This window comes from Poromitra crassiceps, assembly GCF_964638095.1.
Source record: "Poromitra crassiceps genome assembly, contig: HAP1_SCAFFOLD_230, whole genome shotgun sequence".
NCBI classification, from domain to species: domain Eukaryota; kingdom Metazoa; phylum Chordata; class Actinopteri; order Beryciformes; family Melamphaidae; genus Poromitra; species Poromitra crassiceps.
In genome coordinates this window covers 195,701-208,200 of record NW_028152161.1, presented here as the reverse complement: position 1 = coordinate 208,200, position 12,500 = coordinate 195,701, and the positions used below count along the sequence as shown (strand labels likewise).

At 46.0% G+C, this 12,500-nt stretch overlaps 1 pseudogene across 1 annotated transcript in view; it reads left to right on the top strand.

The window, feature by feature from the left end:
• LOC310770800 (solute carrier family 22 member 23 pseudogene) overlaps positions 1-12,500 on the top strand; it is a 95,290-nt pseudogene that overhangs the window by 41,904 nt on the left and 40,886 nt on the right. The window contains exon 2 of the transcript in view: positions 5,962-7,620. The product of the transcript in view is annotated as a solute carrier family 22 member 23 pseudogene (transcript). The remainder of the gene's footprint in view (positions 1-5,961; positions 7,621-12,500) is intronic.

Genomic DNA, 12,500 nt, shown 5'->3' with positions numbered 1-12,500 from the left:
TGTTTATTTCTTATTCAGTGTAATTGTTCTTGCTGTGACCAGCACCTCCCGTCCCGCTCTGGATGTGCACGAGTGCTCTACTTTTGATATATATATATATATATATATATTTATTTATTTATTTATTTCAGAAGCATATATATATATAAGCATATATATATATATATATATATATATATATATATATATATATATATATATATATTTGTTTTTGTTTGGACATCAGAATGATGACATCACTCAGCCTGAGCATGCTCAGTCGTGCAAATTGGCCATCACAATGGGGTGGATAATGTCACAATGGAGTGGATGGGGGCTTTTACAGAACTCGGCTTTTACGATCCTATAGGCTGCGCGGGCTCACTAGCTCGGCCTGCAGCTCGCCGTGCTGGCTTGCAGCTCACATATGTTTTGTTCACGACATGTTATTTGTCCTTAAAGTCGAGCTTTAAGTTCAAATACCTGGGTATTCAGTGCACCTATTTAATAATGTGTGCAAAAAAAATCACAAAAATCAAATTTCTTTTGTTTTTCACACTTTTTCACATCAAAAGTTCCTTTGTCAAGATTCATTCATAACAGCAATCTACAGTTTGCTGACGTGACATAGTACTATCAAATTTCTACCCCTTTTGATCAATCATATCATGACATGACAGCTGTCAATCAATCTTCATTTCGAGGAGAAAATGGCTGCCTAGTACCTGTAATAATAACTAATAACCCGGTAGCAGTATGGGTCAGTGCCCCAGCCTGTGTCTTCCGTGAGGAAGAAGCCCAACAAATCCACGAGAGGCCTTTTAGGAGGGCCATTCAAGCCGCAAGTGGAGCCTGCAGTACCACCACGGCCCAAGAAACATCATACCGGAATGAAATGAAATGTGGGGGAGTCTGGTGCAACGCACAGGTCCTGGACCTGGTGAGACGTAGGAGGAGCCCGGACAGGGGACAACCCACAGAGCCCAGTCCCTCCACGTGCCAGAGCCTCCCGGTCCTGACAGAGTAGTTCCGGAGCAGCAGATTGAGTGGCCCTGTCTTTCCCTAAGAGGGCTGACCATGGGTAGCTACTGGGACGTAAGTTGGGGCTTGATCAACCCCGGCTGGGTCACCTGGGCGAGGGTGTATGATGTTGCAGTACCCGAAACATCCTATGACCCCAGGGTTACGGCAACCATTTTAGGGCATCCTCCTCATTCAGAGGTTTGGCTGTCATTCCTCAGTCTAAGCGTTGTCAGTTGTCATGTCTCCTAGTAAACCATGTCGAGTGTGCTCTGAAACACCTTCAGTCCTCACACGAAAACGCTGTCATTCTTCCTGCATTACTGTTTCACTCCTCACGCGTCAGTCATCACACAATACGGCGTCACTCGTCAGTCATCACTCCTCACTCGTCAGTCATCACTCCTCACTCGTCAGTCATCACTTATCACTCAAACTAGCTGTCAGTCATCACTCCTCATGTCTCACACGAAAACGCTGTCATTTCTCCTGCAACGTGCCTCAGTTATCACTCAAACTAGCTGTCAGTCATCACTCCTCATGTCTCACACGAAAACGCTGTCATTTCTCCTGCAACGTGCCTCAGTTATCACTCAAACTAGCTGTCAGTCATCACTCCTCATGTCTCACACGAAAACGCTGTCATTTCTCCTGCAACGTGTCTCAGTTATCACTCAAACTAGCTGTCAGTCATCACTCCTCATGTCTCACACGAAAACGCTGTCATTCGTTGTTTTTGGTTGTTGTTCCGTGTGTGATGAGTTTGAGTGATAACTGAGGCATGTTGCAGGAGAAATGACAACCCGATCTCCAAAAAAATTGTAAAATAGCAACATTTGTGGACCAACGTTGCTCTTACAATTTTGGCTCTGAAATTGTAAAATGGTAAAGTAAGTTTCTACAGGGGTGGGTGTGGTTTGGGCATGGTTTACAGAGATCTTCTGTTTCTAACCCCTCCCCCTACCCTACCCCTAACCCTAAGATCTCAGAATGTTACCATTTTATAATTTTCGAGCCGAAATTGTAACATAGCAACGTTGGTCCAAAACGTTGCTATTTTACAATTTTCTGTGAGCGTTTTCGGGTGAGACATGAGGAGTGATGACTGACAGCTAGTTTGAGTGATAAGTGATGACTGACGAGTGAGGAGTGATGACTGACGAGTGAGGACTGATGACTGACGAGTGATGACCAGAGATGGGAAAAGTACTGACATTCTGTACTTGAGTAGAAGTACAGTTACTTGTGTAAAAAACTACTCTGGTAAAAGTAGAAGTACTGATTAAATTATTTTACTCAAGTAAAAGTAAAAAAGTACAGGCTCTGAAATGTACCCAACCAGTAAAAGTAAAAGTATTTTTACCGTATCTTTCTGAATGACTGAACCTCACATCATAGAATATAATTTGAGGATAAAAGATCCCCTACAAATGTTTTACACATCTTAAAACTCTACTTTAAATAGTGTGCTATGGTTTTTCCACACAAACCCCCCCCATTAAAATCATATCTAGTCCTCCATCATTAATATTTCCATGATATATTAATGTGCAAATAGTTAGACAAGTTTAACTGCTGGATACAAGGTGTCCCTTACAAAGTGCAGTATCACAATACTCGAGACTGATATGATACTGATACCTAATGGATAAGGAACTGAATGTCCACAGGTTGATCACATTCACAAATTCAAGGTTTATTATTAAGACAGAACTGTCTCTGGTGTTAGAACACCACCATATTCCATATTAGCTGAATGTTGACAGTGCATAAACTGAATGTATGTGTTAGAACAACACCATAAGGGGCCATGCACGCAGGGAGCGGTTATTTAAAAAAGAACGCTTGGAAAAGCCAGATTATTGGCAACTCTGGCAGCAGCGAGATGAAAATCCTCCTCTCCTGGGAGAAGACTCGAGGTGGGAGGAGTGAAGAGGAGCAGGGCGCTTTTCCTGTTAAACTTTCCTCAGCTTTCAGCGCCCAGAGCGCTGCGCTAAAAAAAACCACCACCAGCTTTTAAACGCGATGAAATGCTTCTTGAAAGAGATGCGCACTAAGCGCGTACTTATAGAGAATGAATTGCAAAAAGACGAGCGCTAATAAGTGCTGGCTGTCTGCACGGCCCCTAATGTCTGCGTGTGTCTCCCCTCAGAGAACATCCGTGTTTCTCTTTTTTGTGCTTCTTTTTCCACGCCCCGGAGGAGTGCCAAGTTATACTATTGGCGGAGCTGGAATGAGCTTTTATCAGCAGCGTTGGGAAACTCGTCTATTACTTCTGCTCTGTTCTCCCGTTTCTACTCGTTTTCAAATTACATTCTCGTGCATTTAAAGAAAAGTAACTAACCTGTTTTGAAAATGTACACAAGTAAAAGTACAGATACTTGTGTTAAAATGTAATGAGTAAAAGTAAAAAGTCGTCAGAAAATTAAATACTCAAGTAAAGTACAGATACTCGAAAAATCTACTTAAGTACAGTAACGAAGTATTTGTACTTCGTTACTTCCCATCTCTGGTGATGACCGACGAGTGATGATTGACGAGTGACGAGTGATGACTGACGAGTGATGCCGTATTGTGCGATGACTGACGTGTGAGGAGTGAAACAGTAATGCAGGAAGAATGACAGCGTTTTCGTGTGAGGACTGAAGGTATTTCAGAGCACACTCGACATGGTTTACTAGGAGACATGACAACTGACAGCGCTTCGACTGAGGAATGACAGCTAAACCTCTGAATGAGGAGGATGCCCTAAAATGGTTGCCGTACAGGGTACTGTACATCACTGATGATACGTCCCAGTTACATCCATGTGATGTTTTTTTCTCTATAACTTGGCCAATAGATGTAACATACAAAATAAAGGAAACAATAATCTCTTTGAATGCAAAGACATGTAACTGCTCGTTAAACTCGCTTTCCTGGATAACGTTAGTCTTGCTTGCCAGACTCTAGGATAACGTTATGTCCATGGGTTTTACCACGGCCCCTCTGACATTCCAGGCCGACAGGCGGCACATTTGCCTCGGTTTCTCAGCTCAGCTCCACACGGAACCAGCTGCAGCTGCCTGGTTGTCTGGTTCTCCACTCGCGTAGCGCCACAACACAATGAATCCCACTCGATTTGGGGGCAGAACACGCCAGGATTGGCCAACGTCAAATCCAGTCCCAAGAATTGTCAAATCAAATCATCAACATGCTACTACCTGTCATCTCAGACAAGTTTTGTTTTCAGTCTGAAACGTGACTCCAACCCACACGCCACTCGGGTTCCGTTGGGTTTCAAATATACATACTACAGCATGCGCTGGGACGCGTCATCAGTGATGTTAACTGGGGTCGTGGGGTGTTTCGGGGTCTGTCAACATCATACACCTTCGCCCAGTAGACCCAGCCGAGGCCGATTACGACCCCGACCCGCGTCCCAGAAGCAGCCGCTCACGGATCAGCCTCCCTACTCTGTCTGCAACGTTGCCCGCGGAAGGGTTGATCACGCCCGATTCGCTGCAATAGAGTTAGTGCTACACCGCAGTATTGCAAGACCCTTCGGTGCATGGAGGTCTAAGGCCCTGTGGGGTGATTCCAGGCCGGGCACCTCCTTCATCTCACCAGAACCTCCCGTGGAAGAAGGCAATCCTACCATGCCGTACCATGGGCAGGGAGGATGCCTCAAGGAGGCCTGTGCGGTGCACGTCATTCGCCTGCGCCGAGCACCTCGCTCTGGCATGAAGGACCCCAGGCCGCGCCGATGTTTACACAGATTTTCAGGAGGCTGATCCGTAGCGTTTGTGGATTTCTCCCTCACGAGAGAGCCAGGCTGGGGTGCTAAAACCCATCCCGTACCGGATGCCGTCTCTCCGACCGTCAACTGTCTCTCCAGCTTGTCACCATACTTGGTTGTCACCTAGTCTATTCACTGTCACTGGCCAGGGGGAGCCAGGATTTTAGTTTCAAATATATACATACTACAGCATGCGCTGTCTTTAAGTTTACATCCGTGTGTGTGTGTGTGTGAGAGAGTGAGTGTGAGTGCCACTTAAAGGCCGGCTTTACCGTGGGGAATATGCATATATATTAAATCTCACGCCCCTAAGGTTTTCGAATCCGTTGAAATTTTTGAAATTGGTTGTTTCCCGCCAGAGATATCACCAGAAATCCACTCTGTGTGTGGGGGGGGGGTGGTGGAGGGGAGGGGCGGGTGCGGGGACCCGAAATACTACATTTCCCACAATGCACTGGGCTCGCGTGGCCTTCGTTTCCATGCCCACCCCTCAGGCATTTGGCTGATATCAAACTCCAGTAGGTGGCGGTAATGCACATATATGTTTGCCAACCGCCATAAAACTCAAAGAAGAAGAAGAAGGCTTCGACAATAAAACAAGAGAAGAAGAAAAAATCGAAAATAAAATTGCACCAAATTTATGACATCATCAGTGATGTCACAATGCCTCCTATGACATAGACATTGTGACATAATCAATGTCTCATAAATTCACTGATGATGGCATACCCACTGATGACAATCTCAAAAGTGACTGAGGCTCAATACTCCATCATAAGTTCACACTTGCGCAATTGTGATGTCACCTCAGCAAATTTGTGATGTCATCGGTGTGACATCACACCAAAAGGTGTGATGTCACGGCCAGATTGTGACACCACACGACCTGTGATTCCATGCGTGAGATCACATGCGCGAGATTACTCCGTCAATTCTAGTATTGTGTACTCTAGAATTGTGATCAGTGATATCATAAAATCACTGATGTCACAATGACCATGTCCACTGAACTGATGATGACACTTAATTGTGACATAATCAGTGACATCATCATTGATGTCATAAACTCACTGATGATGTCATACCCATGATAGACATGACATAAAATCCATCCCTGCTGGTTATAAATTGGATGACTATTGCTGGCAGTGGTGCAGCTCGAAACGGAGGACCATCAATTGAAGAATTTGGCCGGATGTGCTGACACGGTTCGACGACTGTGTTTTGCCATTTCTCGGGGGATTTGGGAACTACCAGAAAGAATTTATCTTGCTGACATGGATCCCGGTGTTATTTATTGGATTCAGCCAGTACTCTGATATCTTCTTTCTTGCCCAACCATGTAAAAGCACATGTGTTAATTCAAACCACACACCACATTTTCACAATGAAAGTGATCACACTCACCCTGTGATCATTAATTGTACCCCCGCGTGCAAAGAGTGGACCTTTGAGCTGTGCGCGGGGCTCGAACAGAATGTGGTTACCAAGTGGAGTCTGGTGTGTGACATGGCGTGGAATGTCCACATTGCAAAGTTCTCCCTCTTGGTGGGAAACATCTTCGGATACCTGGTGTTTGGAGTCCTTGCTGATTGGTTTGGCCGCCACCCTGTGCTGATAGTCTCGGTGGTCTTCAAGCTCGTGTTTGGTTTAACTGTGGCCTTCTCCGACAATATTACCATGTTCACCACTCTGCGCTTCTTTGAGGGCTTCGGCTTGGCAGGGATAACCCTGTCTCTCTACGTCCTCAGAATGGAGCTGTGTCTGCCACTACACCGTTTTTCCATGAACATGGTGCCCAGTTTTGTGATGTTGGGTAGTCAGCTGCTGATACCTGGGGTTGCACACCTCTGTCGTGACTGGCAGTTCCTCCAGTTTGTCATCATCTGCCCCCTGCTGCTTATGCTGTCCTACATTTGGATCTTCCCCGAGTCGCTGCGCTGGCTGCTGGCCACTCAGCAGTACGCCCACTCCAAGTGGAGTATTGGGCACATTGCAAAGAAGAACCATGTGAACACGGAGCAAGACGCTGATCAGATCCTCACAAGACTGGAAAGAGCTCTTCAAAAGGAACCCAAAAAGACATGCATTGTCAAAATAATCGGGACTAAGAACCTGTGGAGGAACGTTGTCAACCTCTGCGTCAACTCGCTGACCGGCCATGGGATCTACCACTGCTTCGAACGCCGCATGACGGACCCCGAGGCCCAGGAGGCCAACCTGTTCAACCCCATATTCTTTGAATTCTACGCTAAATACTACACCATGGCAGCCATCGCTGTGGCCTCCTGCATGGTCATGTGCCCCGTTGTGCTACGGATAGGGCGACGAGGCACCCTCCTCCTCTTCATGATCTTCACTGCCATGGCGGCACTGCTGCAGCTCACCCTGCTCAACTTCCTGGGGAAGTACAGTATCGAGCTGAATGTGGAGTTGCAATTGGAGCTGAAAAGGGACTTCTCCATTTTCTTCTCCATCGTTGGCATGTTCTCCTCACACATAGTCGGCATCCTCAGCATCTTGTTCTGCGCTGAGATCACACCCACCATCATCAGGGGTGGTGGTCTGGGCCTGGCCATGGCCAGTGCAGGCTTCGGCAGGCTGACTGGACCTATTATGGAGCTCCACAAGCAGGAGGGCTATTTCCTTCTATATGTTAGCTTTGCATGCTTGACACTCGTCTGCAACATCTGCATTCTACTGCTCCCCGAGACGAAGGATACTCCCCTCCCTGAGACCATGCAAGATGGCGATAACTACACCCGCGATCCCCTTGTCCTCTTCCGACAGAAGAAGCGTGGAAAGTGGTTCCTCCGGTGGAGCCAGGCAGGCAAGAGCAGCAGGTACGCTACCACAGTGCCCACGCCCTCCTCGGCTGTCGATCTCCGACCTACGGTCCCAGGCGGCGGCTTGGCATCGTCCTCATTCAGCACCCCCATCACGCCCATGGATAAAGGGAGCATTATACAAGCCAGTATAGCGCAACTGATGTCTCTCACTCCTTTACACAAAGTCCCATATCTCCAGTATACTGCTCCCCAGATGAATGACGCTGCTCCCTCGCCTACAAAAGAGTCAACCACTCCCCCTGTCATCGAAACGCCTACAAAAGAGTCAACCACTCCCCCTGTCATCGAAACGCCTACAAAAGAGTCAACCACTCCCCCTGTCATCGAAACGCCTACAAAAGAGTCAACCACTCCCCCTGTCATCGAAACGCCTACAAAAGAGTCAACCACTCCCCCTGTCATCGAAACGCCTACAAAAGAGTCAACCACTCCCCCTGCCATCCAAACGCCTACAGAAGAGTCAACCACTCCCCCTGGCATTATACAAGCCAGTATAGCGCAACTGATGTCTCTCACTCCTTTAAACGAAGTCTCATATCTCCAGCCCCTCATGGATTATACTGCTCCCCAGATGAATGACGCTGCTCCCTCGCCTCCAAAAGAGTCAACCACTCCGCCTGCCATCGAAACGCCTCCAAAAGAGTCAACCACTCCCCCTGCCATCCAAACGCCTACAGAAGAGTCAACCACTCCCCCTGGCATTATACAAGCCAGTATAGCGCAACTGATGTCTCTCACTCAAGTCCCATATCTCCAGCCCTTGATGGATTATACTGCTCCCCAGATGAATGATGCTGCTCCCTCGCCTACAGAAGAGTCAACCACTCCGCCTGCCATCGAAACGCCTCCAAAAGAGTCAACCACTCCCCCTGCCATCCAAACGCCTCCAAAAGAGTCAACCACTCCCCCTGCCATCCAAACGCATCCAAAAGAGTCAACCACTCCCCCTGCCATCCAAGCGCCTACAGAAGAGTCAACCACTCCCCCTGCCATCCAAACGCCTACAGAAGAGTCAACCACTCCCCCTGCCATCCAAACGCCTACAAAAGAGTCAACCACTCCCCCTGTCATCGAAACATAGCTTTTGTCTGCACCGCACTCCCCTGTCCCTCAGTCCGTACCTACCTTCATGTTGGTCTGCACCACTCCTGTCATTGCACCCCTGCCTAACTCCACATTAGACTCTCCCACCACCAGTGTTGGGCAGGAGCTTGCTACAAGTAGCGATGCTACATAGCTTAACTACATTTCTCAGTAGCGTGGTGGTAGCGTCGCTCCTTTTGAATCAATTACATGTAGTGTTTTCAGTAGCAAAGCTATTTACAGACCACAAGTAGCACCGTAGCGTCCAACAAACACTACACGTTACTTCCCCAGAGAGAAAACCCATGAGCAAAGCTGAAAGCTCCCAGGCAGTGGAAATGTCTGCTACCGTCTGGAATAGAACAGGAGGAGACAATGCGTCAAGTGTAGCCGATACTGTAGAAGCCAGGTAGAAGCACTTCCGTATGACCGTCTTGTCCTTTTTTAGCCTCCTTGATGATGGACACTCAGGTTCTCAGCAAGACCCGCCCTACTCTGCCTCTGATTGGGTTGGGTTTAGGACTGACGATTGGTTAAGGTTAGGGTAAATCATCAGACTAAGCAAATCAGAGGCAGAATAGGGCGCGTCCGTCGCCTGGGGAAAAAACATCTTCATGCCGAACCAAACAAAACAGCAACGACACGAGACATGAGCGTAGCGGACTTTGGAAAGATGACAGAGGCGGATGATGATGAGAACGTAGAGGAATTGAATGAGTCGCCATGCCATGCCGTACCATGCCATGCCATGCCATGCCATGCCGTACCATGCCATGGCCGTACCTTCACAGATATGAGTTTGACTGAAACAACAGATAAAACCTGTTTAGGTGCTTACTGTGCAATACAAAGAAGAGCTGCTCTCAACTTCCAAGACGTCTTACACATTCAGCTGATTCAAGACGTCTCACATATTCAGGTGATTCAAGGTGTCTCACACATTCAGCTGATTCAAGATGTCTCACACATTCAGCTGATTCAAGATGTCTGCCACATTCAGCTGATTCAAGATGTCTCACACATTCAGGTGATTCAAGACGTCTCACACATTCAGCTGATTCAAGACGTCTCACACATTCAGGTGATTCAAGACGTCTCACACATTCAGGTGATTCAAGATGTCTGACACATTCAGCTGATTCAAGATGTCTCACACATTCAGGTGATTCAAGATGTCTCACACATTCAGGTGATTCAAGATGTCTCACACATTCAGGTGATTCAAGACGTCTCACACATTCAGGTGATTCAAGATGTCTCACACATTCAGGTGATTCAAGATGTCTCACACATTCAGCTGATTCAAGATGTCTCACACATTCAGCTGATTCAAGACGTCTCACACAAGCGCGTCGATTTGCATAGGGACCGTCGTGACAAGTCACAACCAACATTTCAGGATGTCCAATTGTCCCTACCAACTTTTAAGCAACCTTATTTGCATTATCTTTGGAGTGCAGTTATATAGGTCATTTAGATTGTCTTCCCATATTTTGCAAGGATAGAATTGACCCGACCATTATTGAGTGAAATTAGTTTGCATATGTTCAAAATTACATTTACCCCTGTTTTTCACAACTGAATGGGCCAGTCCAAATTTTTTTCCCCAAACTCACGTTTGATTGGCTCATTTGGCTGATGACCAAACAAACGCCCACCCACACACACAGTTAAATCTGGAGACTTTTTCTGACATGGGATTAACATTACCAGCAAGCAGCAGTGACGCAGCAGTGCAGCAGTGCAAGCAGCAGCAAGCAGGCAAGTCCCGCTAGCATCGATGCTAATTTAGCAAAGTACAGCGCGCAGCTGAAGCACATGGCTATAATCAGGGCCGTAGCTAGCTATGAGGTCGGGGAGGTCCGGACCTCCCCTAATATTTCAGAGGGGAAAGAATTTTTTTTTTTTTTTTTTTTTTTTTATAAAACAATCTGCATGGAAAAGCATGAAAAACACGGGATCGCTTTTATTTTGAAATGAAAGGCAGGTCAGGCAGGAAGTCATCTGACGCCGCGTCCGCGGTAACTTGATTCCGAGAGAGCAGCAGCATGGTGGTGAGTGATGACTGTCTGTCTGCCTGGCGAGATAATTGAAGGTGAGCGAGCTGCGAGACAGTGAGCGAGTGAACGACAGACAGTGAGTGACACTGACAGATTTTTTAGCAACAACCAAGAAAGTAAGTGTCTAGTCTGTCTCTTAAGTGATGTTACCTGTGTGACACGTTGGGATGCTACTGGCTAATCATGCATGATGCCAATTGCCAAGCTCCCGAAGTCAGGTATGCAGGTGGCTATATGCATGGTTTCAGTTTCATGACCCAATAAGTAACAAAAAGAGGTGGTGTAAAGTTAAAAACAACAGAATATATTTTATTTTATTTTTCAATCGTTCCTATCAGGAATAAATAAATGTCCCTCTGTATGTTTTTTTTTATTATCGATGATGACTTTGTGTGTTGTGTACGGCTTGGGTTGTGTACCTGTGTTTGTAGGTGTCATTTTGATATGAATTTGGCTAAAACAGTTTGTGTTTGTTAGTTACAATTATGTTGACAGGAGAGCTGAGCAGGTGGTGACATGAAAGAGAATATACTGAATAATGACATCACAACAGTATAATCCTAATGTTGATTTAAAATGATATATTACTCTAAATATGGCTTAAAAAGGGGGAAAAAAAAACTCAATCCGCCTCCCCTTGCTGGACCTCCCCTATTTCGGAACCCTGGCTACGGCCCTGGCTATAATATGGATGTTAACGTCCATATTAAGTAGCCATGTGCTTGCGCGATGACAACAGTGTATTGGGATGTCAAATGGTGCCGATTGACATCTGACTGAAGATCGTGCAACTCTTAGGAGGAAGAAATGTAGGATGTATGATGTGTGGGATTCAGTGGCAATTTTTTCTTTCCAAACCGGCTGTTTGTGAAAGAACATGATTAGATGGCTAAACCTACAGTTTGTGTTTGTTAGTTACAATTATGCGGACAGGAGAGCTGAGCAGGTGGTGACATGAAAGTTATTGAGAAAAGGAGAAGATACTGAATAATGACATCACAACAGTATAATCCTAATGTTGATTTAAAATTAGATATTCGTCTAAATATGGCTAAAAAAGGTAAAACAAAAACCTCAAATTTTTTCCGGCGGCGCCCTTGCGGGCCTCCCCTCATGCCGTCCTCGACCCTACCAACTTTGAGACCAAAACAACGCCCTTGGTCTCACACATTCAGGTGATTCCCAAATAACATAAACTATCGCCAAACAAACAAACAAATAAATAAATAGAAGGGGAGATATGTGGAAAAATGAGGGAACAGAGTAGGGATGGATCTTGGATGATAATTAGGGTTCAAGCCCCGAAGAGGCTGGAAACCCTATTGTATTTGCTGTGTATATTTCTTTCTTTCTTTCTTTCTTTCTTTCTTTCTTTCTTTCTTTCTTTCTTTCTTTCTTTCTTTCTTTCTTTCTTTCTTATCCTTCCGTAAAAGTGTATGCATGTCAGAAACTATAAGACCTTTGCACATAGGTTGGAAATGTCACTCTTTGGCGGTATAACGGCCTATTCCACGTTTTTATGCCTTCCCAGGTCATTTTAGGGCATTGTGACATCATCACCATCAATATCATCGGGCCAATATCTGGCCCAATGACAGATATTGGTGGTTGATGTCATCAGTGAGTGATGTCATCAGTAATCCAAAGTTGTGTAATTGTGCACTGTGCATGCCAAAGAGCAGAGATGATGTCATAGGCATTGATAATGACACAATGCCATCAGTGATGTCA